The following is a 25,761-nucleotide window of genomic DNA, read 5'->3' as shown; positions in this document are numbered from 1 at the left end:
TTTCCATTTTCTTAAGAATACTGAAAAGCTATACTGACATCAATGCATATTCCTGATGCACTTAACTTAAGCTCTTCAGCCTCCGAAGAATTCAGATGGTCACTAAAGGTATGTTGGACCTCTGTGGAAGTCACGCCTGAAGCTGTGTCTGGGAAATGCCCTGTGTTGGATCTTCTGTATTCAAAGCAACGGTTCTTCTGTGCATCATGAGAGATGAGCAAAGCTAGAGCATTGACTTTTTTTTATGGCCATGTTAGCTCACTGAATCTTATGTAAAACAAATGTAATCATATGGTTTTCCATATGATGAAATTATACATTGCCTGGGAACTGCAGCCCATACCCCTAGTAGTTGTTTCTTTTGACACAGGTGCTGGACTTACTACTTCAGAGTAAGGAAGTATGGGTTTTGAGTTGATGACGGTTTTGGCAGCAGCAACTATGAAATAGTGATATTAAAAATTCTCAGGGAAGAGAAGGCTGATAACAGAACTACTGCCTTGGACTTAAGGAGAGCAGACTTCAGCTTGCTCAAGGAACTGATAATAGGAGGGATTGTATAGGAAGCTAATCTGAAGGAGAGGGACCCAGGAGAGCTGGCTGGTCTTCAAGGACAACCTCCTCAACTCCATTCCTCAGTCTCTTCCACTCTGATGTGCAGGAAGTCATGCAGACAACAGTGAGTAGGGAATGCAAACAGATTGTATGGAGGGTGGAAACAAGAATGAACAGACTGTCTGGGAGGAATACAGAAACTCCCTGGGCATGCAGGGAATGAACTGGGAATGCCAAAATTCAGCTGGAGTTGAGATGTATGGGGGATGTAAATAGCAACAAAAGGGTCTTCCACAGTGCATTGGCAGCGAATGGAAGGCTAAGGAAAGTGTGGGCCTTCTGCTGAATGGAGCAGAGGATGTAGCGATCAAAGACATGGAAAACACTGAGGTGTTCATTGCCTTCCTTGCTTCAGTTAAGGTCTTCTCTCAGGCCTGGACTCACAGTTCCCTGTGCCTAGTGACCAGTGTTTGAGGGAGTGAAATACTATCCATGGTGGAAGAAGATCAAGTAAGGGACTTGTAAAATAAAACTGTACATGGATAAGTCCAGGGAACGTGATGGGGTGCATCTGAGGTCTTGGGAGAAATGGATGCAGAAATGCACTGCAGTTCTGCTGGCTGTCACTGAAAGGTCATGGGGATGCGGAGAGTTCCACTATAGCTGGAATTGGGTGAATATCAGGTTTATCTTCACAAAGGCTCAATAGGAGCCCCGGGGGGTCAGCCTCACCTTAGTCCCCAAGAAGATTATGGCAGAAATAGATTCTACTGGAAGCCATTTGCAGGTATACAAAGAACAAAGAGGTGATTTGGAATAGTCAGCTTGAAGGTTCTAAGGGCAAATTGTGGCTGACCAGCTTGATTGCTTTCTGTGGTAACATAACTGGTTGAGAGGAGTCCAGCGGGTGTCCTTTGCCTTGATTTTTTTACATTGTCTCTCATAGTGTTCTTCAAGACAAATTGGAAAGCAATCAACTGACACTTGACAGATAGGTGGAAAACAGGCTGGACACAAGGACCAGTGATTAGTAATTAAGTCCAGCTGGTGGCCATTTACTACTGGTGTTCCTCTGGAGATCCATATTGTGACGAAGGCTGGTCCTTGCATTCTTTGTATCTTTCTGTAGCCATCTGCTTAAGAAAATTCTGGCCATGTAGCTTTCCGTCAGGAAGCTGGTAGATTTTTCAAGCTGATTCATCATTATCCACCTAGCCGTATACAAGTACACCTACACTGTTTCTTCTGCCATCCGGTGCTTGTTCTTCTTTCATTACCACTGTTGGCCGTCATCCAGCTTCCTCTACATGAGCCATGCTAGTGCTTTGGATTTTGCTTTCTACTGTGCTGTACGTCACGCAAGCGGCCACAGCCCTTTGCTTAGCAATGTCCTTACATTGCATGTTAGCTCTTACACACAGTGCATGTAAGACCTAGTGTGTTTTGCTGAACTCATTTTGGTTGTGTGGTGTGATTTGGTTGTTGCTTGGGTCTTTTTGGTTTGTTTTTTGGAGAGGGAGGGTGTTGGGTTTTTGGTGGGTTTTTTTAATGCAGGGTTAGATGGGCATAATGCATCTAACAGATTGTGCCGTGCTATACGGAAAGCCAAAGGGAATTGCATCCTGACTTGTTTAAGTCATTGGCTTTATGATCGGAGTATTGTTATCATTACCTGGGCTTGTATAGCCTCACGGCTACTTCACACATCTTGGTTCTGTTAGGGACGCCTGTTTTGTGAGGCAGAAGGGGAAGGTAAGAGACACCACAGAGACCAGAACATGGTTTCTCTGGCTGCTGTCCACAAGCAGCCTTTAGGAGGAATTGAGAGCAAGCTGGCTGAAGATGTCAGGTGTCCATAATTGTCAGTTAGGTATTTAGTAGAACCCCAGAAAAAGGAAATGGGAAGAGAACACTTTCCTTTTAGGGAAGGTTATTGCTTCTTTGTGGGGAAAAAATCTCTCCGTTTAGGGCTGATCTTATTTTTGGATCATGTTGTAGTTGGGTCTGCAACACAGGTAGAGAAGTCTTACATGTGGAAAAGTGGTTAAGTATTTCTGTGTTCAACATATGTCTTAAGAGGCATAAATGCCAGAGCTCAGGCTGGATTCTGTGCTTAGACTCCTTTGATGCTTGACGTTTAAAACCATTATTGGTTTTATGACAGGTGAGTTGTGATGGCCAGTGATGGTTTTCATTACAAATCAAAAGAAATCTTTACGTTCGGTGCAAACCTCTGTTTATCCAGCTGCTGCATGTGTTGGATGATGACTAGTGCACGAGTGTGAACTAGTGAGAGATGCAAAATTTTCTTATCACCTAAAGAAAGTTTTTTTCCTTTCACGTAAAGCCTAAAGTCAACTCTTCAGAGTTGTCTGGAGCAGGATTTTTCTGAACAACCTATTTTGCCAGATCTTAGATATCTAAGTTTTGTAATCTAGACTGTCTTTTCACATCCCCTTCCAAATAGCACTTCTGTCCTTCATGAAGCTCAACACCTGTAGAATTGATGACTCCTCTGGTAGCTCATATATGCTTGTCTAAATATCTGAACTATCTGTTCAAGGTAAGGGCTGTCCATTTGACATTTCAGAGCAACCCTTGGAAATGCGTGCTTGTCACTGAAGGTTTTCCTTAGAATTCGGAGCACTTCATACTGAAATAATTTGGGTGGCTATGTGTTTAGGAGCTGCTCGCAGAGAATTATTTTCCTAATTTAGCTTGCAGTTTTTACAGTTTATTGAATTTCTTGTAGTTATTAGGGCTTATTGAATACTTTAGATTTCTGTGTGCAAATTCTGTCATGGTTCAAACAAGATCTAGCAATATTCACTTGTGGACATTCTAATAAGATGTCATAGCTATTACAGTCTTCAGAGGGTTTTAAATTTGTATTCAATATTTGTACGTGAATTGCATTGCAGTAGTGAGAAAAGTAGAGTGAATTTGAAGGTAAGCACTCAAAAATTAGTGTTAGTATTTAAGTTGCCTCTTTAGTCTTACTTCTAAGATGCAGCATAGGTTGTGATCTTTACTTAGATGATCATAGGCTCTTTTTGTCCAGCATTCTTTGTTTCTTTCAACGTATAAGATGGAGAGAGCCAGGGCAGCTATTCAGTATTGATCTTCTTTATTTGGTGTGTGGCATTGCTCCAGGCTTACTGCACAGTATCTAAACACGGTACTGGAAACAGCGTTGTTAATTCATTACTTTGAGTTTTCACCCTTATCTTTTTAATTACATTTCAGTGCCCCTGGGCACTTATGTGAGCTCACGGGTAGGAGAAGAAAAATGACTACTTGCCTGTCCTATTGGTCCTGTTCTTAGCTTATCTAACCTGTTAGGCCTTCTTCTCCAGTAGGGCTGACTGTACTTCACAACCTAAGTCTAGCACAAGCCTATCTCCATTCACTTATGGAGAACCTAATCCTAACACAAGTGTATTTCAGCCTTGAAATATTACCAACAAAAATGAGCATACTGCAGTTCAGAGATTGCACGTGTGTTTGTAGCAGAAGGAAGATATTAAAAAACCTGAATTCAACTGAAATAGGTGGACAGAAGAGTGCTGTATGAAGTTATGGATCTATAGTAGTGGTGAGAGGAAACTTTGTATATATGAATGTGGCCAAAATCTTGGCTGCTGTCAGCACTAGGGTAGTTTTGGAAAGAGACCTTAGAATGCAGGACTAGAGAGGATGGTGTTGGGTGTAAACCCTTGCTACTGCAGGCAAGCTGTAAGATGATCAACTTTCATCTTAAAAGTAGTAATAAACAGCAAAGCAATGCACCTATGTAATTCTGGCTGAACAGCCCTTGAGTCTTTCCATAGCTAGAAACAATCTAATTTTCAACCTAGATGCAGTTGTGACTGATGTATAGCTGATTATTCCTGTGCCGGTGTTGTCCTTTGACTTAAAATAACTCTCCCAGTTCCAAATGCACCTCGCTTTAACATTACCATGTAGCTCAACAGTCTCAACAGGATGTTGAATGAGTTAAGAGTGGAAATATTTTCTCTGGGTGAGGTGGTAGTTTCAAAGCTAGCATTGCCTTGGGAATCTTTTGATAAGTGAGGAAAAAAAAAAAACCTGAGTGCAAAACAGAACTCAGGAGTGTATGTATATATTATTACTGTGCAATGTATTGCACGTAGTAAGAGGTGATGTCTCAGCCCCAGGCTGACTGGAGCATTATTAACAAAGATTGTAATGAGAAACCAGAAATAGGCCATCTCTGAAATACAATTGAAAATAGATTGCTGTTAAAGATTTTGTATATATGTAAAAAATTGATTACATACCATTCCAAATTAGAATATAATTTTCTTTTCTTGTGAAACTGTATTTCAAAGGGGGTTGCTTTTCAATTTCTTTTGCTTGTGGATAACAGCATCACAACCCTTTCATTTGCTGACTCTTCATACAGCAAGACTTTTCAAGAGCCAGTGAATTGGCTTTTGAATTGTTGAGGGATGAAGTTATCTTTGCCTTTGTTTACTTGTAACCAATATAAACTGGGGAAAAAAGAGGAAAAAACAAAAAAAACCCCAACACAACAGTATTTATCGCCTTACAACTGTGCTTTTGTCTCTTCAGAGCGTGATGCTGGTGTGACTGGTAGGCAGCAGCGAACTTTCTTCCCTTGTGTTTCCCAGGTAGGCAGGCTGCTTCGTTAGGTGATGAGCCAATTTGCTCTTAGTGTGGATCAGAAAGACCTGTCTGGAGCGATGTCCGGGGGAGCTGTGTGGAAGACTTGCTTCTTAAGGGGTTAATGATCTGGAATTTCACACATAATGCAAAATGGTTATGCTGTATGCATTCTCTACGAATTTTCTCACTGATCACAAAAGACTTTTGTTTGCTATGCTAGAATGGTCCATAGACTAAACATACCATGTTCTTTTAATTGGATGGAAAATAACTCTGCTAATTGGAAAAAACCTGAATAAAGCAGTTGATGCTATATGCCAAATGACAGATCTTTTACAAGAAACTTACTTTGTCCTCCATATGCATTAACAAAGTTCTAGCATAAATATGTAATATGAAATGAAGCTGGCTTACTCGGAATCAGTCGTACAATTTTTAGAGACTTAGAAGTTTTAGACAGCATCCTTACCTGATATGTGTTAGTGTTTATTTCGCAAGCTAAGGCAGGTGTAGAAAATAGACTTTGCCTAAGAGAAGGGTGAGAATGATGGTGTTTCTTTAGCGTTCCTCCAAGCAGAACAGCCTCTAAGGCAGAAGCAAAGAGCAGCGCATTCCCCTCCGCCCCCAGTCTGTGTGGCAAATGGGAAGAATTGGATGCCCTTTTAATGATGACTGAGTGTGGAGGATCACAGATTTTTAAGATCACGACCCTAGCTAAACTTCACATATTTTTGAGTTTGAAATGCTTGATTCAACTTGGAGACAGAGATGATTTGGCCTTTAAGGGGCCTTACGAACAGCACTTTTTTTTCAGCAGAGTCTAAATGAAGTAAGTGGCCACTGGGGAATAATGCAAGATGAAGCAATATTGCCATTATAGTGGAGGAAACGCTTGTATTTACATTCGTACTTATTCCTTGGGAGGACATTTACTTCAAAAGGTAATGTGCAGACTGCCATTATGTCTCTTGGTTCCAGCTTCCTGCATTTTGAGTGACAGGTTAACCAGAATATTCTCTGTATTCAGATGCACTAGGAGAAGTACGATGCTGTAGTCAACTCTGACTTGGCCTAAGTATCTACTAAATTGAATTCTATATAGCTTCATGAGGGACCGAAAAATGCTATTGCAGAAGGTGAGAATTGATCTGAGAAGGGAGAGGAAGGAAAACGTGAGAACGTGAAGCTGGTTGTTGGTGTCTGATTTGAGAAGTGGAGGAGAAAAGCTCAACTCCAGAGAGAGGAGTTGGCAAATGTAAATTGGTACACAAAACGCATTTCGTGCTGTTTACACGCCTTTTTTTAGCTGCTTGACTAGTGAGAGCCTCAGGAACTGAGAGTAGTTTGTTTTGAATCGTCGATGATTTTCTTACAACAAAATGATCATTGTGTTCTATACAGGGAAAGAAATGTTAGCTCAAAACTGTGGAGAAAGGTTTCTATTTGTTTCTGTAGTTGCAGATAAAAACTCAATTTTTGAAAGTTACTTGTTTTTAATGAAGAGTGCATCTGAGGAGGCTTAGCATCTGTTTTTACAGAACTATTCTTGCATTCCTTTCTCTGTGTGTCCTACTTAAACTGCTCGCAATTGTCAGATTTTTTTTTATTGTAGAGAGTACCCCCATCTCTAATATATAAGTCCTTACACCTGCAAATTGGGTAGCCTGATTTGTGCAAAGCAACTGTATTATGGCCTGAAAAATAATTAGGCTTTTAAAAACTGGTGAGAAGTGCATTGTTTTGTAAACCAATATACTGATTAAATAGCTAACCTCAAAGATAACATGGGGGGCGGGGAAAAGTCCCTGTGCAAAGAGAAATTGAAAATCCTGGCCAAGTGGCTGGGTTTGTATAATGCAATTTGATGTGTTGAGATTTTTGTCTAAGCCAAGCAGCTCATGGTGGAGCTGCAAACTGGACCCAGATACCTGTGTCTTAAGTGTCATAACTCCAGGAGGACTTTTTTTGGCAGCAACATTCGTCCCTTTCCTCCCGCTGAGTTTCAGATTCCTCAGGGATTCACCGATGACCCTCGCAGTCAGCCTGCGAGCTGCTGCAAAGCCTTTTTTTCGGGTAGCTGGAGGTGGCGTTGGGAAGGGGAGCATCCTCAGGAGCTGGCGGTGGGAGGGAGGTGGTGTGAGAGGGCCCCCGAGAGATCTCTGGCAGGGCTCCGGGCGGTGCTGGGCTGGTCCAGTGGCGGCCGAGGGAGCTGCTGGGGTGCAGGTGCAGGCAGCTGGCTTGGGCTTAGTACGTAACAGGGAATTCTCTGTTTCCTGACTTTTGGATCAGGGAGCGCTTTTCTCTTGTGCTTCGGTCATAAGAGTGACTAGGGTATGGAGGGGGAACAGCCTCTCCAAATTACGCATATATTTGGTGTGGCTCTATGTAGCTCAGAAGTTGCACAGCTGGATGTTTCTAAACTTTCAGTTTTAGAAGAGAGTTCATTTGTGCTCTCTGTCCAAATAGCAAAACGACTGCATTTTGAGTCCAGTGGAAAATGCAGAAAATGTTTTAATTGCAGGAAGCACTGTTTGAGTCTGAAGTTCATAGATACATGTCTGACCTTTGGCTGGGTTTTGTTTCTGGAGCTTTTCCTGAAGAAGAGTTAGATACTTAAAACCTATTAGCTCTTTTTCAACAATAAATTAAACTCTTAAACAGAATTTTGAGATGAAGCTTTGGCATCTGTTCATTGAATCAAATGAATATTAAAAAATTCCTAGCTAAACCACAAATAGTTACATGAGAAATCCTAAAAGGAAAAGCAGCTGAAATGTTTCCAAACACATTTTTAAAATTTAAATTTGCTTTTATTTTGCAGCTTCCTTCAAAAGTCTTCAGCACAGGTTATGCTCAGTATTCAAACCCAATTAAGTTCTTCAGATTCTTTTTATTTGCTACTTTATTTTTAAAGGTTTAATGAATATAAAAATAGTATTCAATGCTAGTAATACTATTGTTTAACCCAGCTTAGACGTAGCAGCCACTGATACTGATGAGACCGAAGTTTCTGACTCGAGTAGGCTGCCTGCTGTTGTCTGTGGGGACCTGTTTAGTCGCAGACACGGACGCAAGCTGCAAACAGTTTGTGAGCAGCGTAACCTCACGGTTTCGCTATGGCGTGTAGGTACTTTGCAGACGTGAGCCTTGGAAGGGGCTAGGAAGCCGTCGCTTTCTGCTTCCTCTCCTCCTGCACCCGCAGCCTTTACGCTGGGAGTCTCTGCCAATGTTTCTCGGCTCCCTCCTACTCTCTGGGGTTGCAGTCAGCCCAAGAGCTGGCAGGTCTATTGCTGATGTTTCTTTTTAATTACAAACAGCCTCATTAGTATCTTGTTCTGTGACTATGTCAAATTGTTTTGTTTTGTTTTTTTTTAATCTGGAAAGGTGCTGTTTCAGAGTCCTTTAGGCACCGATCTCCCAGCATTAAGGTGACTTTGAGCAGAGAATCAGGTTGTGCTGTGTTCCTGAGAATTTGGAAGTAATTCTGACTTCTAAAGTATGGGAAAAAATTATTTTAGTGGTATTTGTTTATGCTAATACTGCAGTCAGCACACACCTTGTTTTGTTTACTAAGTATCTTCCGAGGATTGCAGATTTTGTTTGTTTTGATTTTGAGACATGCAAGTAATTGGTCCCTGGGAGGTTTCTCTGTGAATTTGCAAACTGATAAAACCTGTAAAATGTGTTAGCTGAGAGATCATCTCATCTGTTAAATTGTTGGTTGCATTTAGCTGTTGAATGAATGCAAATCAATGATATGAAGACTTAAAAGCCTTTTACGTAGATAGATGTAAAAATGATAGATTGTAGATAGATTAAAAATTATTTTTGTGTATAAGGCCATCACAAAGTTGTGTAAGATCTAGCAATGACTTGGGGAAACCCAGCTGTTTATAATAAAATGGATATAATCAGGAAAACCTTTGTTTGACACCCCCCCTGCCCCCCCCAATCTGGTCACTCCTGTTACTACAGGGGGGAGGAACAAAGGGGTTTGATTATTTTAGGGCCCTTGAAAGAAGCAGCAAATCTCAACCTTCTTACCCTGCATGGGAGTTACTAGCTGCAGACGGTAGCACCTTCTTTAATTCTCGTACGGAAATGGTCTGCAAATAGCTGAACTAGTTGAGACACAGTTAGTTCCCTGGTGAGAACTGAATGGCTTGGTTTTCACTAATATTAATAGAAGTTGGAATGGTTTTTATTACCTTGGGATCAAATACCACGTGCCTAACTGAAAATGAATGAGAAACCAAACCGGAAGCTCAATGGACGTTTAACAAGACATTAGTTTCCACTCCTGAGTGGAAATACTTATTCCCTACTCTTAGCGTAGAAAACTGGATAAACCAGTCACTACTGTGACTATAATAGCAAGAGTGAGACGATTAAAAATTGCAAGATAGGTGGTACATGGGTGGAAATAGCAAACCAGAGGGGCTTGAAGAGGGTCACAGCAATGTCAGTGAAGATAAAGGGATCATGACCTACTGTTAGGAATAGACTGAAATGAACTTTGCATTTTCACTTGTAGTTTTATCTGTCACTCAGTATTGTGACAGCTCATCTAAATGCATCAGCTAGGATTTTTGTTGTTTATATTTGTTGGTTTTTTTCCTCATTATCCACATGTGGTGTATGTCCTAAGAATAAATTACAAGCATTATGGGTGCTGTGTGATCATGTGGGTCTCCGACTTTCTCTGGACACGTCTTTAAAAAGACCCTGCCTTTCATCTTAGTGAGTGCCTCTGCTCAGCTTGCTCAACTTTGCAAGGGTTATCTTGCGAATTGTTACAGAAGAAACAAATGGCAGGTTTGGGCATCTAGATGTAGTGGCCTGCTTCTATTTACGAGGTCTGCAAAAGACATCACCGTCTGTTGGTGATGTAGCAAGGGACAGCATATTTGTTATTTAATTTGCCTGTTTGATACCACTTTTTAATTTTGGCTTTAGACAGGGCCATTCCATCTTCCCTTGCTATGCGAAGCCAAAAAGAATGCCACTAAAATGTAAAAATACAAGGTCATCTCATCTGAAGCTTGTGTCCACAGAATCCTGCTTCAGTTCCTCAAACAAGTGGCCAAAATCAGTCCTATTGTACTGAGTTAAGCCAGAGAGGAGTGGGGGAGAAAATGGCATGACTGAGTCATGGAGAGGATGTGGTTTGTGGAGCAGATCAAGAGGCAGTTCAGACCTAGGTGGAGGGGTGCTAAACAGTATTCAAAACCCAGCTTCAGTTGTCTAAATGTTCATATGTATTTGCCGTCTGGTTTAAATTGTAAACTCTGCTACATAAAACCAAAGTTTGATGTATCTGGTTTTAACCCGGTAACCAAAGACCACAAAGTAACTTAACTTTTATTAGTCTTGGAGAAAATTCTAGTACTTGCTGGCTTGTGGCTTGGATGTGAAACATACAAAAATAGCATTATTTTCTCTGATGTTGAATCTGGTTTTTTCATATTAATCGACTTCCAATTTTGTTCCATTATATAATGATTCTTCAGACAGACAGTAAGAAGATACAATTAACTCTTGAGACACAGTTTATTTAACTTGATAATTTTGTATTAATGCAAATGCCTGTGCATTACACAGTGTCAGCTCATCAAGATAAAACCACAATAACTAGAATGAGTGTTGTGAGGCCTCTTCTTGTGTTCTTAGAGTTTGTCCAAACATGGGTTTTGCAATTCTTGGAGGCAACAGCTGTGCTTTTCTGTAGGAGTTAACCTGCATCAAAAGGACTTACGTGTAGCTCCTAACGGATAAAGTACTTTGTCTGCAACTTCATTTTTATCCCCATGTGTTTTTTATTTTTTACCCAAGTCAAACTTTTAGGAAGCAGAGAAAATTAGTGCACAGACTTCATCTGAAAGCGATGTGCACAAAACTTATGGGACGTAATGCTGTGCAATCAAGGCACCTAGCTTTCCTTGCCCTCCTCTTCCTCCTGCCCCCTTGCCTCCACCATCCGCCAGGTGTTGAGGCAGTGGGAAGATTAACTTTCTCTCTTCTAAAGTCCTTTCATTAAATTCCTTTGTTCCTACAGAAGTGTTTGTCCTACTAACATTTGTACCTGCTGGTGGTGTGTGATTGAGGAAAAATATCTCTCTTTATTGCTGGGGGTGAAAATCACTGTTTTGAAAGGTAGAGGTGATAAGTATAAGCAAGTATCACTTCAAGCTAATTGGGAGGAAATTTCTAGCAGTTATTTAAAATGTGGAGTCAGAGGGCAGAGTATTCAAAACACTATAAAAGCTCTGGACTTTATTTGACCAACCTTTGCATTGTATGGTGAAAACAGATGGTTGGAGAGTGTGCTGGTATTCCTGTTTTGGCTAAAATGAGCCAGCTCATACTCGGATACCCAGTGCCTCTCGTCATATACAAAAACAGCAATGGTAGGATTGATACCAGAAGAAAAATCAGCTTTAAGACAAATTAACCTGCATAGCTAAATCAGGTGCTGGTTGCAAATGTATCAGCAGGTCAGTCTTGACAAAATAACACAGGTTTTCCAGCGGCCTCACCAACTCCGTATAAACCTTTTCTTATTCTGCTGAGCAGTCTGCCACTAGTCATGGAGTGAAAAATCGGGAAGCATATTCAGAAACTGATGGCCTGTGAAGATGAAATGGTCCAAATTTCAGCAAGGTGTCAACTGTGTTGGTTGCTTTTTTGTATTTTTTTTTTCCTCTTCTTGTGGGAAGTCTTAAACACTTGCCCTTAATTCCAGACGACAGGTTGTTATCAGACAGCTGTTCCTGGTAGCTTGCCGTGGGTGACTGCTTCTTCCAGCCTAAGCTGGGCAATATTTAGCATCAGAGGTTTAGAATTTGCACCTATTAGAGTCAGCTGATTGCAAGAGACACTTTTAATTTTAGCCAGGGAGAAAGAAGCTTTGGGTTCTTCCTGAGCTTTCCCTTTTAAAACATCCCAGGGGTTATCTTAGGTTTTAATATAGCTTTGGTGCACTTGCAGACAGTCAGGACTGAGATGCTACAGGAGTGTGTGAAGTCAGCAACAAAGCTCCTGCTGTCATGCAGATACCTTTTCACATTAAAAAACGAGGGGGGAGAGATACAATTTCCTATAAGTGAATGCCTTCTCAAAATAATGTTGTCCGGTGTTGTCCAAAAAATGTTGGCTGATACACAGAATATCCGTAGTATTTAAATATGTTGTAGTAGGTTTTTGGTTGGGGGGGTGTGGGGTGTGGTAGTGATGTGGGTTTTTTTCTCCCCCCTGTCATGTTGCCTATAATTTTGCTTGTAAATTAGGCAGGTGCTCCTGTTCTGACAGTTCTGGTTCATTCTCCTATTTGTAAGACAGTAGTACCGTTGCAAGTGCGATGTTACTGATGAGTGCCACATAATGTTGTCAGTACTATGTGCTTTTTAATAGAAACGGAGAAAGTTGTTGATGGTATTTATTTGCCTTTAATTTCATCTACTATTTGAATAATATGTGACATTTGAAGCAACTTATTTAGGAAAGTAACTTAAAGAAACTTTATTTCCCTTTTTGTATAGTTGTATGAGTAATTAATGACTAATTTGAAGATCTATGGAGGTTTTTTAATTTATATTTAAGATTTGAAGAAGGTTGCTCAGTGTACATTAGTGTCAGGAGGTAAATGGAAAACCAGTGTGCTGAAAACTTCAATCAATCATGCTTTTTCTTCTCATTTTGACAGCTGAAAGTTGTGAACTAATCAACTAGTTCTGAAAAGTGGTTTGCAATCCAACACTGTTAATATTTAAATACAGTTTTCAATGTTGAGTCCTGCCAGTGCTTCACATTTAATGTAGCATTTGAGCTGCCCTGTTGGCATGAGTGAGGTGCTCCGGATTGGTAGCATGAGGAGAGCATGAAAACGTTCATGGGACGGGTCTGATTCTGCTGGCGAAGGAGCCAACTCAAAAGAGTTCTTGGAATTGTAGAAATGTAGCAAATGTTTTGAAACTTGCAGTTGTTCTTGTTTAGATTGGAAATGTTAAGCATGTTTTTAGCAGGCTCCTCTTCCACTGTTAAAGCATTACGGTGAAATAATGACATTCCTTTCAATCCATTTTAGACCTTATATGGTGTCCACTAACAGTAAAAATAAAAGTAACAGCAATTAAAATAGTTGCTGGGTTTTCTTTTCTCTTCAGGAATTTATTTACCGCAAGGCTAAATTGACAAATTTTGTTGAAGGCAAATTTCTTTTATTCCTCTGTATTTGAACCAGATGCTTAATCTACTTGTTCCTAGTATTTGTTTCACTCGGCAATAAACAGGGAGGAGAAGGAGTGCTAGTGCAGCTCGTGGATTTGGTAATGAGAGGTTGCTCGTTCTGAGCCTTGCTCCTTGGTCAGGTCCGTCATGGCTTCAGAGCTGGGGCTTCCGGAGCCATCCGCCACTGGCGTGCTGCGTAAGGGATGAGCCTGAACGGATGGAGCAGCAGGCGCTCTAGCAATAGAGAAGAGTGGTGTGTGGTGTTGTCGTAAGCATCATCAATCCTCCTCCCTTCCTCCCCCTGTTCTCTATGTCCTTCAGACAAAGACTCCCTGTTTCTGCAGCAACGGGGGAGAAAATAGCAACAACCCACCCTGTGTAATGGTGCTGTTTTCTGTCTCAAGGGGCAACCTTGTCAATCGGTCTTGGTTTGATGCTCTGGATCTGTAAGTGGTGTGTTTATCATTGCAGGGGACAACAATACTGATCTATGCATTCCGTTTAGCAGAAAATTCTACCGGTGCCTATGTGGAACGGCCCTATTCCAGCTAAATAGGATGAATGAAAAAGAGCTTTCAATTTCAGTACTCATTATGCACTGCAGGATCACTAGCCCCTGTGGGAGCAATCTGCTGAAAGCTATGGGTCTAAACATTCTCTACTTGGGGCAAAATGTGATTTTTGGGATGTTGGGAAGAGGGAGAGAAATAGTGCAGAAGGGGGGAAAAAAGAATAAGAAGTTTTTAGTTTTGTTTAACCTGATGGTTGTTCTTGGAAGTGCCTTTTCAAGAGTAGACTGTGATTTGAAATCTTACAGAAGTACTTGTCTATTTAATGGCAGTCAAATCTACCACCATACCATGTCCACTTGCTCCAAAACTTCAGGTGGTTCTAGCTATTCTTAAGTGTTTCTCTTGTCTGGAGCATTAATGGCAGACACTATTGCCTTCTGCAGGGCTATTGCCTCCCCTTCGGGGTTTGGGACACGGGAGGCGTGGAGCAGAGTCCTGGAGAACAGAAAACCAGTGTACTCCAGTAGAGGCTGCAGTAGACTTTCTATTCTGCTTGTAATGTCATCATAATTTGGAGACAAACAGTCTTTCTGTTTCAACATACCTTTGTATTTCTTTTCTGGTTTTGTTTCTTCCCTTATGGCAGCATTATCTTTGCAGATGTGTTATCCTCTGCAGGTCTCATGCAAGATGTGAGGGGAGAAGAAAGGGATTTTTCCATTGCCGTAAGATGGGTAAAGCGAATCAGTGTCGTCTGAGAAGTAGTTGTCGTGGATTACAATTTCTGTTGTCTCTGGAGGTTTGAGTATCTGGCAGCAGAGATGGCATCCGCAGAGTGAGCCTTCTGGTTGCTCGTTCTGTTTCCTGCTGCTTGGTCAGGTTTATCATCACTTCAGAGCTGTTGGCATGCAGCATAATGCTGTAGGTACCTTGTCTCCTGGGCGGACCCCTTGTACGTACATTGCAGGTTGTGTCCATTCCTTGTCTTTGGTCCTGGCTCCTGGATGAACTTTGGACCCATGTTGTAGCCTTGTTTCCAGTCCTGTCTCTGGCCCCATCTGATTTGGCTCCTGACCGGGCTCCCTGGACAGTCCCTGGACCCAACTCATCACTTTGCCATGCCTGATGCCATGGATGGACCTTGTTACTAAGACCTAGCTTTACCTCTCAGTTCATGCCCTGTGTGACTGTGTCCTGTCAAGTGAGGACTCAGCCGGTGCTGGGGCCACCCTCATCTCCTGGCTCGCCTGCCCTGAGGGAGCAGGTGTCCCTTGCTGCTCCCTGACAGCAGTATGAATATAGCTCCACCCTTGCTTGGTGGCCAAACGGCATTTAACAACTGGCTTAGCTGGAAAAGCATTCACACTCTGAATGCTTTTCCTTAACTCTGTCTCCATAGAGGCAGGAACAAAATAGATCTACTTCCAAAGAGTTATTAATGAAGGCTTCAAAAGTGTATGACTGAATTAAGGTCTTTCTACAGGAAAGTGAATCATTTTTCTTCGTTCTGTGATTTTTGAAATGCACATTTTTCCCTGTTTAGAAGCTGGTAGTTCTGCGGTTTGTTTGCAAGTGACTGCAAAGCTGTGGCATGCAGCTCTGTTCCCGTTGGAGAACGTGCCAAGTGACGATCCAGAGTTCAGAGGGAACATCTAAGGAGCTCAGATACTGCTCTCAGAACTGTTGGGTTTTTTCCTTTTTTGCTTTTATTTGAAAGGAGCAAAGTTTTGCAGAGTTATATTGACAGTAGATAGAATTATACTTTTCAGTGGTGTCCTTAAGAAGTGACTTACTCCCCACAGAGTTTCCTGCTTTGTTTGCTCTGGGCTTCCAGGCTTATTGTCTGAAGAACCAGGTCTTAAAATGCCTTGCTGAGCTATACTTCTTAAAATATATATATATATTTAAATTGTACAGACTGTAGATGTGACACTTTACATATGGGCTTGTCTTGATATGACTTGATGACATTAAATTTAAAAGCTTCAAGGTAGACTGGTGCCTAGTGATGCTCATCATCGGCATTTCAGAGGCTTCACTGAGACCTAAAGACATTAAGTGTCATCTTTAAATGGCTGGTTACATTCAGTAATGGTTTGCTCAAGCGAACACCTAATTTCATCAAAAAGGGAAGCTAGTGTCTCCTAGCAGACACTTTTCATTGCAGAAGCTCATTAATTACTGAACTTTGGTAGGCTCTCTGTCGACAGTAGTTAATGACAAGCTGAAGTGCTTCTAGTGTTGGGCCTCTCAAACTTGGAGCTCCTTGTGTGTTTGTATTGCTGTCTCTGTCCAGCTTTAAATGTGCGCAGTTCTAAAGTTGTCTGCCAAGATGCATATTCCTGGCAAAAAGCAATGCGCTGGTGTCAAAAATTTGCTCATCCAAGAAGTAGCGCAGCTGTCTTGTAAAACACAAATGCAGCGATAATGTAAAATAGGTTAGAGCAGTGTGAAGTAGGGATTAACAAATCTAGATACTGCAGTGATCCCATCATCTCCTACAGAGCTGTTGATCTCTTCATTACTTTGAGCATGAGATGAGATGTTTGGCTCAATGAGGAGTCTACTGCCTGTGTTTTGCTTTGCCTCTGCAGCTGTAATTAGTTGACAGAGCTTTAAACACTTCTGATTCAGGACTGTCTAAACTTTCTAAAGCTGGAGGAGAGAACATAGAGGGTTTTATTAGCAGATGCCTCAGTAGATGATGCAATGTAGCATATATTTTGGAGGAGCGGTTTTTCAAGACTGGGGGATACTGTAACTAGAAAAAGGAGTTAAAGGATAGAATAATGTCTATTCTAATTCTTAGCTCTTTTAGAGATGGCCAGAAACCAAGTTTCCTGTTTTGCTGGATAGTTGCTAGTGTAATCAACCTGAGGCAAAGGAAAAAAAATTCTGCTGGCCTTTGCTAAAAAAGCTTTGACTTGGTGATAAAAAGTGAGGCTGACATGTATTGGTCTGACAGCTGCTCTGAGTTCAGTAGCTAGAGCTTGAGTTCTGTCTCTCTCCATCAGCACTGATTCCAGCATCAAGAAGCATCACGTTAGGGAAACAATAATGTCTAAATCAATAGTTACTGCTTTTGAGCGTAGTTCCCTGTATACACTTTTTTCTGCATGCAACTAAAGAGGGACAATAGAAGGCAGTGCAGGTGCTTGTCTGTCTGCCCCAGGGAATCACACTGAAGTTGGAAAATTCATAATAACTTTAATCAGCCTTTCATTTTTCAATGAGCAGACTGCTTGTTTAGCCTGGTTGGGTAAGAAAATAAGACCTTGAGGAAAAGGCGTTCATGATAGCTAGTAAGCATTAGTCATCTGCTCCTCTTTCTTTCAAAGGTGCAGGAACTACCATTAAGTACTGGTTCACCCTGAACTGGGACAGGTTGTCCAGTACTAAAAGGGTTAGCTGAACAGGGAGCTTTCTCCAGACCATGTAGAGGAGTGAGGCCAGACTCTCCAGATGGCCAGGACTAGATTAAACAAGGGCTTCAGATCGAGGACGTGCATTCTACGCTCTTGTCTTCTGGTGTGTTATACTCATTGGCTCAGCATTGTACATGCTAATCCTGATCTCGGCTCCTCTGACCATCTGCATGGGGTCTTGCTCTTACAGGAAAGAGCACAGAGCTAAAGAACGTATCATTATGGTAAGATACAGTATGGTAAGTTATTTTCCTGAAATAATGCTTCATTCCTCCTCTTCAGTCAAGAAGGAGGATGAACACTTGACTGGTAAATCTATGGCAGAAGCCTAACCCCTTCTCCCTTCTTTAACTCGCATTAAAACTAACAAAGAGATGAGGGATCCAACAGTACTGGAAATAAGTTTTTTCTCGTAGAGACATTATTTTTTCTGTTGTTCTTTTTTCTGTTTTAGCAATAGAAGGAACCCTAAATTGAACCACTGATTAAGACCAGGTATCTTAGGGTGTTCTGTCATGTCTGTTATCTGGTATCTAATTTTGATAATACTGCTTGAAGTACAGATAAGAAGCTGGTCACCCATGAAACAACAATGCAATACCAATTCACTGACTGCCAAATATAAATTTGATGTAACAGATGACGTGCTGCTAGGTGAAGCTTTCAGGACTTGTGCTGCAGCCGGGAGAAGTCTGATGCAAGTTGCTTTTAAGTTTTTTCTTGCTGCTCTTTGCCCTCTTTCTCCACAAAACGTTCAGTCTTGAATTAAACGTTTTCTGCCCCACCTCACCCCAAAAGGAAGGCTGCAACATTTGGCAATGCACCTGGGAATGTATACAAACAGCAGTAAGGAGGGGAGATGAAAAAGGAGGCTGATTTTACTTGATCGTGAAATTTTAACACTCCTTAGCAGCTTGCCAGCCAAACGGGATTGTATTACCAGATGTCCTGGCAGAAACGTGCGCAGCTCTGTGAGATCATAAATCCAAATAACGTATGGCAACCCTGCATGTATAACACTACTGTTAGCAATGCAGAATTTCAGCGTGGAAAGCGCTGGTGATGGGAAGGATTAGTGAGGACAAAACCTTCCCAGACTTAGCTTTAAAGCCTTAGGTAAGTACTAGCTGCTGGTGGTGGTGGTATGTTAATGGGGAAAAAAGGAATATAGTGATGCCTGTGCTTTATCAGTAGCAATAAACCTTGTTTGCTTGCAGTTGTCTTCTCCCATCATTTCTTGGCCTTTCAGCAGGCAGAATTGTAGTGCAGACGCTCAGAGGCTGATCTCTTCTCTCTGTTGGCGTACATGAAAGCACTGAGGGGATGTTGTCAAAGACTTGCTAAACTCAAGGCGTGAGTCAACAGAGCGGTGGTGCTCTGTAACGGTGCAGAGTTGTCTTGCGGTTTGTCTTGAGTGTAAACGGAGCTCTGTTGTCTTCGTCTTGGCAAGTTCTTGTTTAATAGGAAGAACAGGGGTGGTGGAGGCCTGGGCTGGAAGATTGTGTCCGGTGCATTTGTTTTACTCTTCTTTCTGTTTCTTTTGTCGTGTTTCCTAAACAGAGTACTAACTGAACCTGTTCTTTTAGTCTACACATTAAATATAAATGCATGTCTCCATTCATAGGATAATTTCCTCACTAAGCTACGCAAAGAATAGGAAAAAATCGGCTGTTGTGTTTTTTCAGTTGTCTCTCCCTTCATGGAAAAGCCAAGGGGCTCACTGGCATTCTGTAGCAAAGGAATCGCTTGTTTGGTGAGGACTTAAAATTGGGTCCACTAAAGGTGTTGGGAGTATGCTTGTGTCAGCAGGTGTGGTTCTGCCATGCTATATGTTGACACCAAACTGTCGGCTAACCCAACTGACAAGGTGGCAGGCATTTAAAGTAAATGGAGGGAAATATCCTATCCCCTGTTTTATTCTGTTGTTGCTAGAAAAAAATTAGTTCCTATGAAGTGTGAAAAAGAGCGAGTCAACTCCCTGGCTTTTTAAAGAATAGTACGAGGGTAAATTGCCAGAGGAAAAGAACAAAGGGGAATTCAGCATGGCTACTTAACTTTGCAAATTGCAGTTAAACTTAAGTGACCAGAAAGTGGAAGATCTAAAAATAAATGAAGTGTTTTCTTTGCAGAGATTAATCTTGCTACCCAAGTGTGAAATCTCCCCCCTTCCTTCCATGCATTCTTTAAATTTTCAAGTTCCATACCACAGAATTTCAGGTGGCTCATTGCTGGCTACATTAGTCATTCTGACCTCATGCTGGTTTTGTCCTTGAGAGTAGAAATACACACTAAAGATATTTAAATTGTTTGCTGTTTTATTGATTTTAATGGTAAATTACCTCAATACTGTAATGCCTTGGAAAGCTTTGTGCAGAGTGCTTGTGATCCATCATTCAGCTTTCCTGGAAGGTAAGTATGGCTAGACCAGTGTTTGTTGCTCTTGGGAAGTTCCATTCATGCAGTCTTCACGTTTGTCTGTGCTAAATCATCTAACTTCCTAATACTTGTAATAAAGCTGTTCAGGACTGGCTTATCTTGCTATGATTTTAGGAATTTAAATCCCTCTGCTGTGAATCAAGAGAGAAGGGGCTCATGCCTAGATGATGCACTTTGTCCACTTCTGCAGACAGCGCGAAGCATGGCACAAACAATACGTGTCAGAAGCAGGAGACAGTGAAGGGTGTCCAAGTGCCGTTGCACTGCCATAGCAATTTGGTACAGTTCTTGTCTGCAAATGTAAAGCTGACATTAAATTTGTCAGTCTTTACAGAATCACAGAAACATTAAGGTTGGAAAAGACCTTCAAGATCATCAAGTCCAACCATCAACGCAACACCACCATGCCCACTAAACCACGTCCTGAAGTGCCATGTCCATACGTTTTTTGAACGCTTCCAAGTGATGGTGACTCCACTTCCCTGGGCAGCCTGTTCCAATGTCTGACCACTCAGTAAAGAACTTTTTCCTAATACCTAGTCTAAACCTCCCCTGGCGCAACCTGAGGCCATTTCCTCTCGTCCTATCACTAGTTACTTGGGAGAAGAGACCAACACCCTCGTCGCCACAACCCTCTTTCAGGTAGTTGTAGAGAGCAATAAGGTCTCCCCTCAGCCTCCTCTTCTCCAGACTGAACAACCCCAGTTCCCTCAGCCGCTCCTCATAAGACTTGTGCTCCAGACCTTTCACCAGCGTCGACATGCTCCAGCACCTCAGCATCCTTCTTGTAGTGAGGGGCCCAAAACTGAACACAGGATTCAAGGTGCGGCCTCACCAGTGCCGAGTACAGGGGCACAATCACTTCCCTACTCCTGCTGGCCACACTATTTCTGATACAGGCCAGGAGGCTGTTGGCCGCCTTGGCCACCTGGGCACACTGCCGGCTCATGTTCAGCCGGCTGTCAACCAGCACCCCCAGGTCCCTTTCTGCTGGGCAGCTCTCCAGCCACCCTTCCCCAAGCCTGTAGCATTGCATGGGGTGGTTGTGACCGAAGTGCAGGACCTCAGCCCATTGATCCAGCCTGTCCAGATCCCTCTGCAGAGCCCTCCTACCCTCCAGCAGATCAACACTCCTGCCCAGCTTGGTGTCATCTGCAAACTTACTGACAGAGCACTCTATCCCCTCATTCAGATCTTCAATAAAGATATTAAACAATATCAGGGCTGCAAAACTGAGCCCTGGGGAACAGGGTTACACTTGTAACTGGCCACCAGCTGGATTTAACTCCATTCACCACAACTCTCTGGGCTCAGCCATCCAGCCAGTTCTTTACACAGCGAAGAGTAAACCTGTCTAAGCCACGAGCTGCCAGTTTCTCCAGGAGAATGCTGTGGGAGACGCTGTCAAAGGCTTTACTAAAGTCCAGGCAGACAACATCCACAGCCTTTCCCTCATCCACTAGGCAGGTCACCTAGTCATAGAAGGAGATCAGGTTGGTCAGGCAGGACCTGCCTTTCATGAACCTGTGCTGGCTGGACCTGATCCCTTGGTTGTCCTTCACATGCCCTGTGAGCATCCTCAAGATGAACCACTCCGTAATCTTCCCTGGTACTGAGGTCAGGCTGACAGGCCTGTAGTTCCTGAGATCTTCCTTCTGGCCTTTCTTGAAGATTGGTGTCATGCTGGCAAGCATCCAGTCACCTGGGAACCTCCCCTGTTAACCAGGACTGCTGATAAATGATGGAGAGTGGCTTGGCAAGCTCCTCTGCCAGCTCTCTCAGTACTCCTGGGTGGATCCCACCAGACCCCATAGACTTGTGGATGTCCAGGTGGCACAGCAGGTCCTTAACTGCTTCCTCCTGGATTATGGGGAGTTTGTTGTGCTCTCCATCCCTGTCTTCCAGCTCAGGGAGCCGAATACCCTGCAGATACCTGGTCTGGCTATTAAAGACTGAGGCAAAGGCGGCATTAAGTACCTCAGCCTTGTCTTCATCCTTGGTGACAATGTTCCTCCACCTGCCCCCATCCAATAAGGGATGGAGATTCTCCTTGGCTCTCTTTTTGTTGTTAATGTATTTTTTTTTTGTTGTCCCTTATGACCGTGGCCAGACTGAGTTCTAGCTGGGCTTTTGCTTTTCTGATTTTGTCTCTGCTTGACCTAACAAGATCCTTGTACTCTTCTTGAGTTGCCTGCCCCTTCTTCCGAAGGTGATAAACCCTCCTTTTTTTTTCCTGAGACCCAGCAAAAGCTCCCTGTTCAGCCAGGCCAATCGTCTTCCCCACTAGCTCATCTTACGGCACAAAGTTCAGTTCAGAAATCTCTTGTCTATGCTACATGAAAAAGGAATTTAACTTGCACGTTCTTGTTATTGGCTCAAATGTTTTGTTGAAAATGGGGAAGTAGGAATTCATTACTCTAGAGGTGCCAAACCCTGGTGCCCTAAATCCTGTCATACTACTTTTGGTTGTTTGTGTTCCCTGCTGCTTATATGATCCTATGCTTTCCATTTACATATGTGTGATTATTACAGTTGAAGCCTTATTTTCACGTGTCCATGAAGTAAAAGCAGTATGTTTTCTAGTGAAGTATTAGGGTGAGCTTTTTCATTTAAGTAAAAAATTATAAAGGTGAAAATAATGGTTGCACAAAATGAAATGCAGTGTACCCATGCACAAAGAAACAAACAGCCTACCAGACTTTTTGAAATTCTTTCTTTCTTTGCTGTCATGCTTCACAAGCTCTCCTAAACGTGTAATGAGTAACGAAGACCTCTCCCTGCTGTGTCTGTTTTCATTCACTGCTTTACATGCTATTTTCAGGTATGCACATTGAAAATGATTAGCTTCATCTTCTAAGTGTTACTCTTGATGACTTAGTTCTTAACCTTATATCTTGTTGGCTGAGATAATTTTCATCTGAGACCAGCATCTGCTCACTAATTTGTCACCTTTTCTTTTTCATGCCCTTAAGCTGTTTTGACACCAGAAGCTTTGCAACCTCTATCTCGGGAAGCACCAGCAGCAATACAAAACACAAGAAAAACAATGTGAACTGAAGCTTAGTGAAAATAGAGTTGTGTAATATGGCACCGGTTAGTGGCTGGATGACAGCCATCCTTGATGACATAAATTTAGTGGCATGCATAACTGCAAAGAACAAAGGAGTTAATCAGCAAGAATACTGTATATTAGAAGTGTTACTGTGTGTAAATACATATTAAAGTTGTTGCCATAAGCTTGTGATAGAGAGTCAGTGTGCTGTGGTTTAGTCTCCTAATACTCTTCTTGGAAAAACTTTTATTATTCATTTTCGGTTTGTTTTCTGGGTTGTTAAGTGGCAGTGAAACTAAGAAACGGGTCCGGCAGTGAAATAATTGTCCTGGTCGAAGACGCTTGCAGCTTTTTATAGAGGAGAAAATATCATCCAGATGATGAATAAAACCAACTCCTCACATAAATGAAGCACAAAAATAAATTATATTTTTTCATTTCTGTTCCCTATTTTTAATTTACAGTATGATATAGAAAGGCAGCTCTCTTCCTCTGTTTTATAGACCTTATTAAAGAAGTGGCAGGATTTTTAGTAATCATTTGCAGGATACAGCTTGTGTTTTGCCTTTAAGGTGCTTTATTCTAACTTTGGTACCCCTGTGCCCTGGAGAATCACAGTGTACTGGCATTGCAAAAGCGCGTAAGGAACTCTTCCACGTATCCTGATTCCTCCTGTACTGCCTAAGTGTGTTGGTCTGTACCCTTGACGTGGGGATGATGCTAGGTGGGAGATCCAGTTGTGTCCTGAAAGCCTGTAGGAATGTGGTGATCTAGAGAGGGTCTTGATCTCAATGTCCTCTCAGTTAACATCTTCACTATGTTACTTCCCTATGGTGTTACTTCCCCTTTTCCTGAAGCAGCAGTCCAGGATACAGCCTCTCTTGCATTTGTCCATGACTGCTTTTGTGCAGGTTCAGTTCTGAACACCAGTTCTCTGTGGCGCAAAAGCTGATGAGCTAAAGGTCTGTTCCCCCATTTTCTAGTTTTCTCTACTTGGCTGCAGATGTACTATTTTCTTTTGTCCAGTAAAGCTCAGTAGAAGCATTGTAAATGCTACTCTCTAGTCCTTGTATGTCAGTGTGTTCAGAGTTTCGTCCAGCAGTCAAACTGGAGGCTTTTTTCCAAAGATGGAAGAAGATAAGCTAGTAGGAACAGACTAGTGTTTAGATGAATAACATGACCATGGTCCTGTGATGCATGTAGTGGTTTTACGATACCATGGCTAATGCATGTGCTTTCCTTTTTATGCAGGTTTGGGCAAACTTTAGTATGTATTTAGCTATGCAGGACTCTTTGCAAACATGAGAGTGCCAATCCTCTTGCTTGAAGGCACTTTAAATCCTTGCTCCTCCTGCTCTGAGTGCTGAGCAAAGGTTATCTTGGCAACATGCAGGAGGCTGGCCTGCTGTACTTGTTCTTGAGGGTATGGCCCAGAGTGATCTCCTGCAGAGAGGGGGGCTGTGTGTGTATGCACGCACACATGTATGTGTGTGCATACGCCAAGAAACTGAGCTCTAACTTCCTCTGGAAAAGGTGGGCTTGGCTTCTTGCTCCTCTCAGTCCCCTTTTGGGTTTATCTTTGTGATTTATAATGTCATCATCATGCATATTTTTAGTTTTTAGCCTTTCTCTGTTAAACTGTTCTTACGTTTGAATTGGCTAAATCAGGAGACTTGTAGGTGATTAATGTTTCCGCTCTGCAGCTGGATCATCTAGAATCGGCATAAACCATTCCATGCTTCATTTACTTCCCATTCCTTTTCAAACAGACATGCACTGTTCCTGGACCTTTCTGGCTTTCCTCACCTGCTGTCAGAAATTATGTATGAAACCAGCAGTAATGATAGCAATACTCGGGTGGCAGCTGTTGGCAGGTAAATTCTTACCTGACTTGTGTTAACAGTTTCAGTACTGCTCCCTGGTGAATGAGGGTGTTCAACAAGCACATAAAAAGGTTGACTTCCATAGCCGAACATTTGATGTTGAGGAGTGCAATGACTATTGCTTTTTTTTTTCCCCTGAATAGATTAAAAAACCACTACCAGTCAGGCTGTTATGAAGTAACTCTTCCTACTCTTTTCTGTACTGTACTTTATTCTATGGATGAAATAAAAGTCAGTTTTGATGTGCTCTGTCTATCGTTCATCCCAAGTGCTAATGGTTTTACTGTCGTGATTTCCCTCTGTCCCAGCAGATCAAGATGAAGGATGTTTTACTAAGATTAGAGAAATTTTAAATCATTAGAGATCATTTGCTACTGGGTAATTGCATCTGGTTTCTTCTGAGGTATGAGAGCAACACAGTGCCATGTTCTGCTTTATTCATTTGCATGAAATATGATTGTTAACTGATGTCTTGATGATACACTTTTCAGAGTATGGGGTGTTAAAGTTTGCACACTGTCATATCAGTTTGCTGGGAGGAGTTCCTTCAAATTTATAAACATATTGTTTTTTTCATTAAGTGGGGGATTAGGTTTTAGGCTTTGCATTTGCACTTCAGTTCAAAAAAAGTGGTGTTCTCTGTCTAAGGCTGTGTGTAGCTATAGCTAGTATTTGTGAAGCTGGTGCATTCAGTAATCCCGTGGGAAAGTGCCAAACTTGTCAGTTTTTAAAAAGTGCTGTCTTTATGACAGGAAACTGGGAGGGGAAGGGTCTTGTATCTGAAAGGAACAGCAAGGAGAAAATGAGGTTGTAAGGACAGATGTGTCCCCAAGTCACTATTCTCTGTGGTGGAAGCAACGCCCAGAGCAAGGGTCTTGCTGAAAGATTGGATGCAAGCCATGAGAACTCTATAAGCATCCGGTAAATATTTTGGCTGGGTGAGGAGAAGACCTCCTGGAGGACAATTAAAAACTAAGCAGGCTTTTTTTTGCTTTGTTTTGTTTCTGTTCAGCATGCTCTAA

General features: G+C 42.1%; 1 protein-coding gene across 1 annotated transcript in view; it reads left to right on the top strand.

The window, feature by feature from the left end:
- LIMCH1 (LIM and calponin homology domains 1) overlaps positions 1 to 25,761 on the top strand; it is a gene marked incomplete at its 3' end in the record, with an annotated part of 179,280 nt that overhangs the window by 38,627 nt on the left and 114,892 nt on the right. The gene's annotated exons all lie outside the window — the stretch shown is intronic.

This window comes from Phaethon aethereus (genome assembly GCF_964289735.1).
Source record: "Phaethon aethereus genome assembly, chromosome: 4".
Classification (NCBI taxonomy): Eukaryota; Metazoa; Chordata; class Aves; order Phaethontiformes; family Phaethontidae; genus Phaethon; species Phaethon aethereus.
Note: the sequence above shows the minus strand (reverse complement) of the source record. Positions and strands in the feature narration are given on the sequence as shown.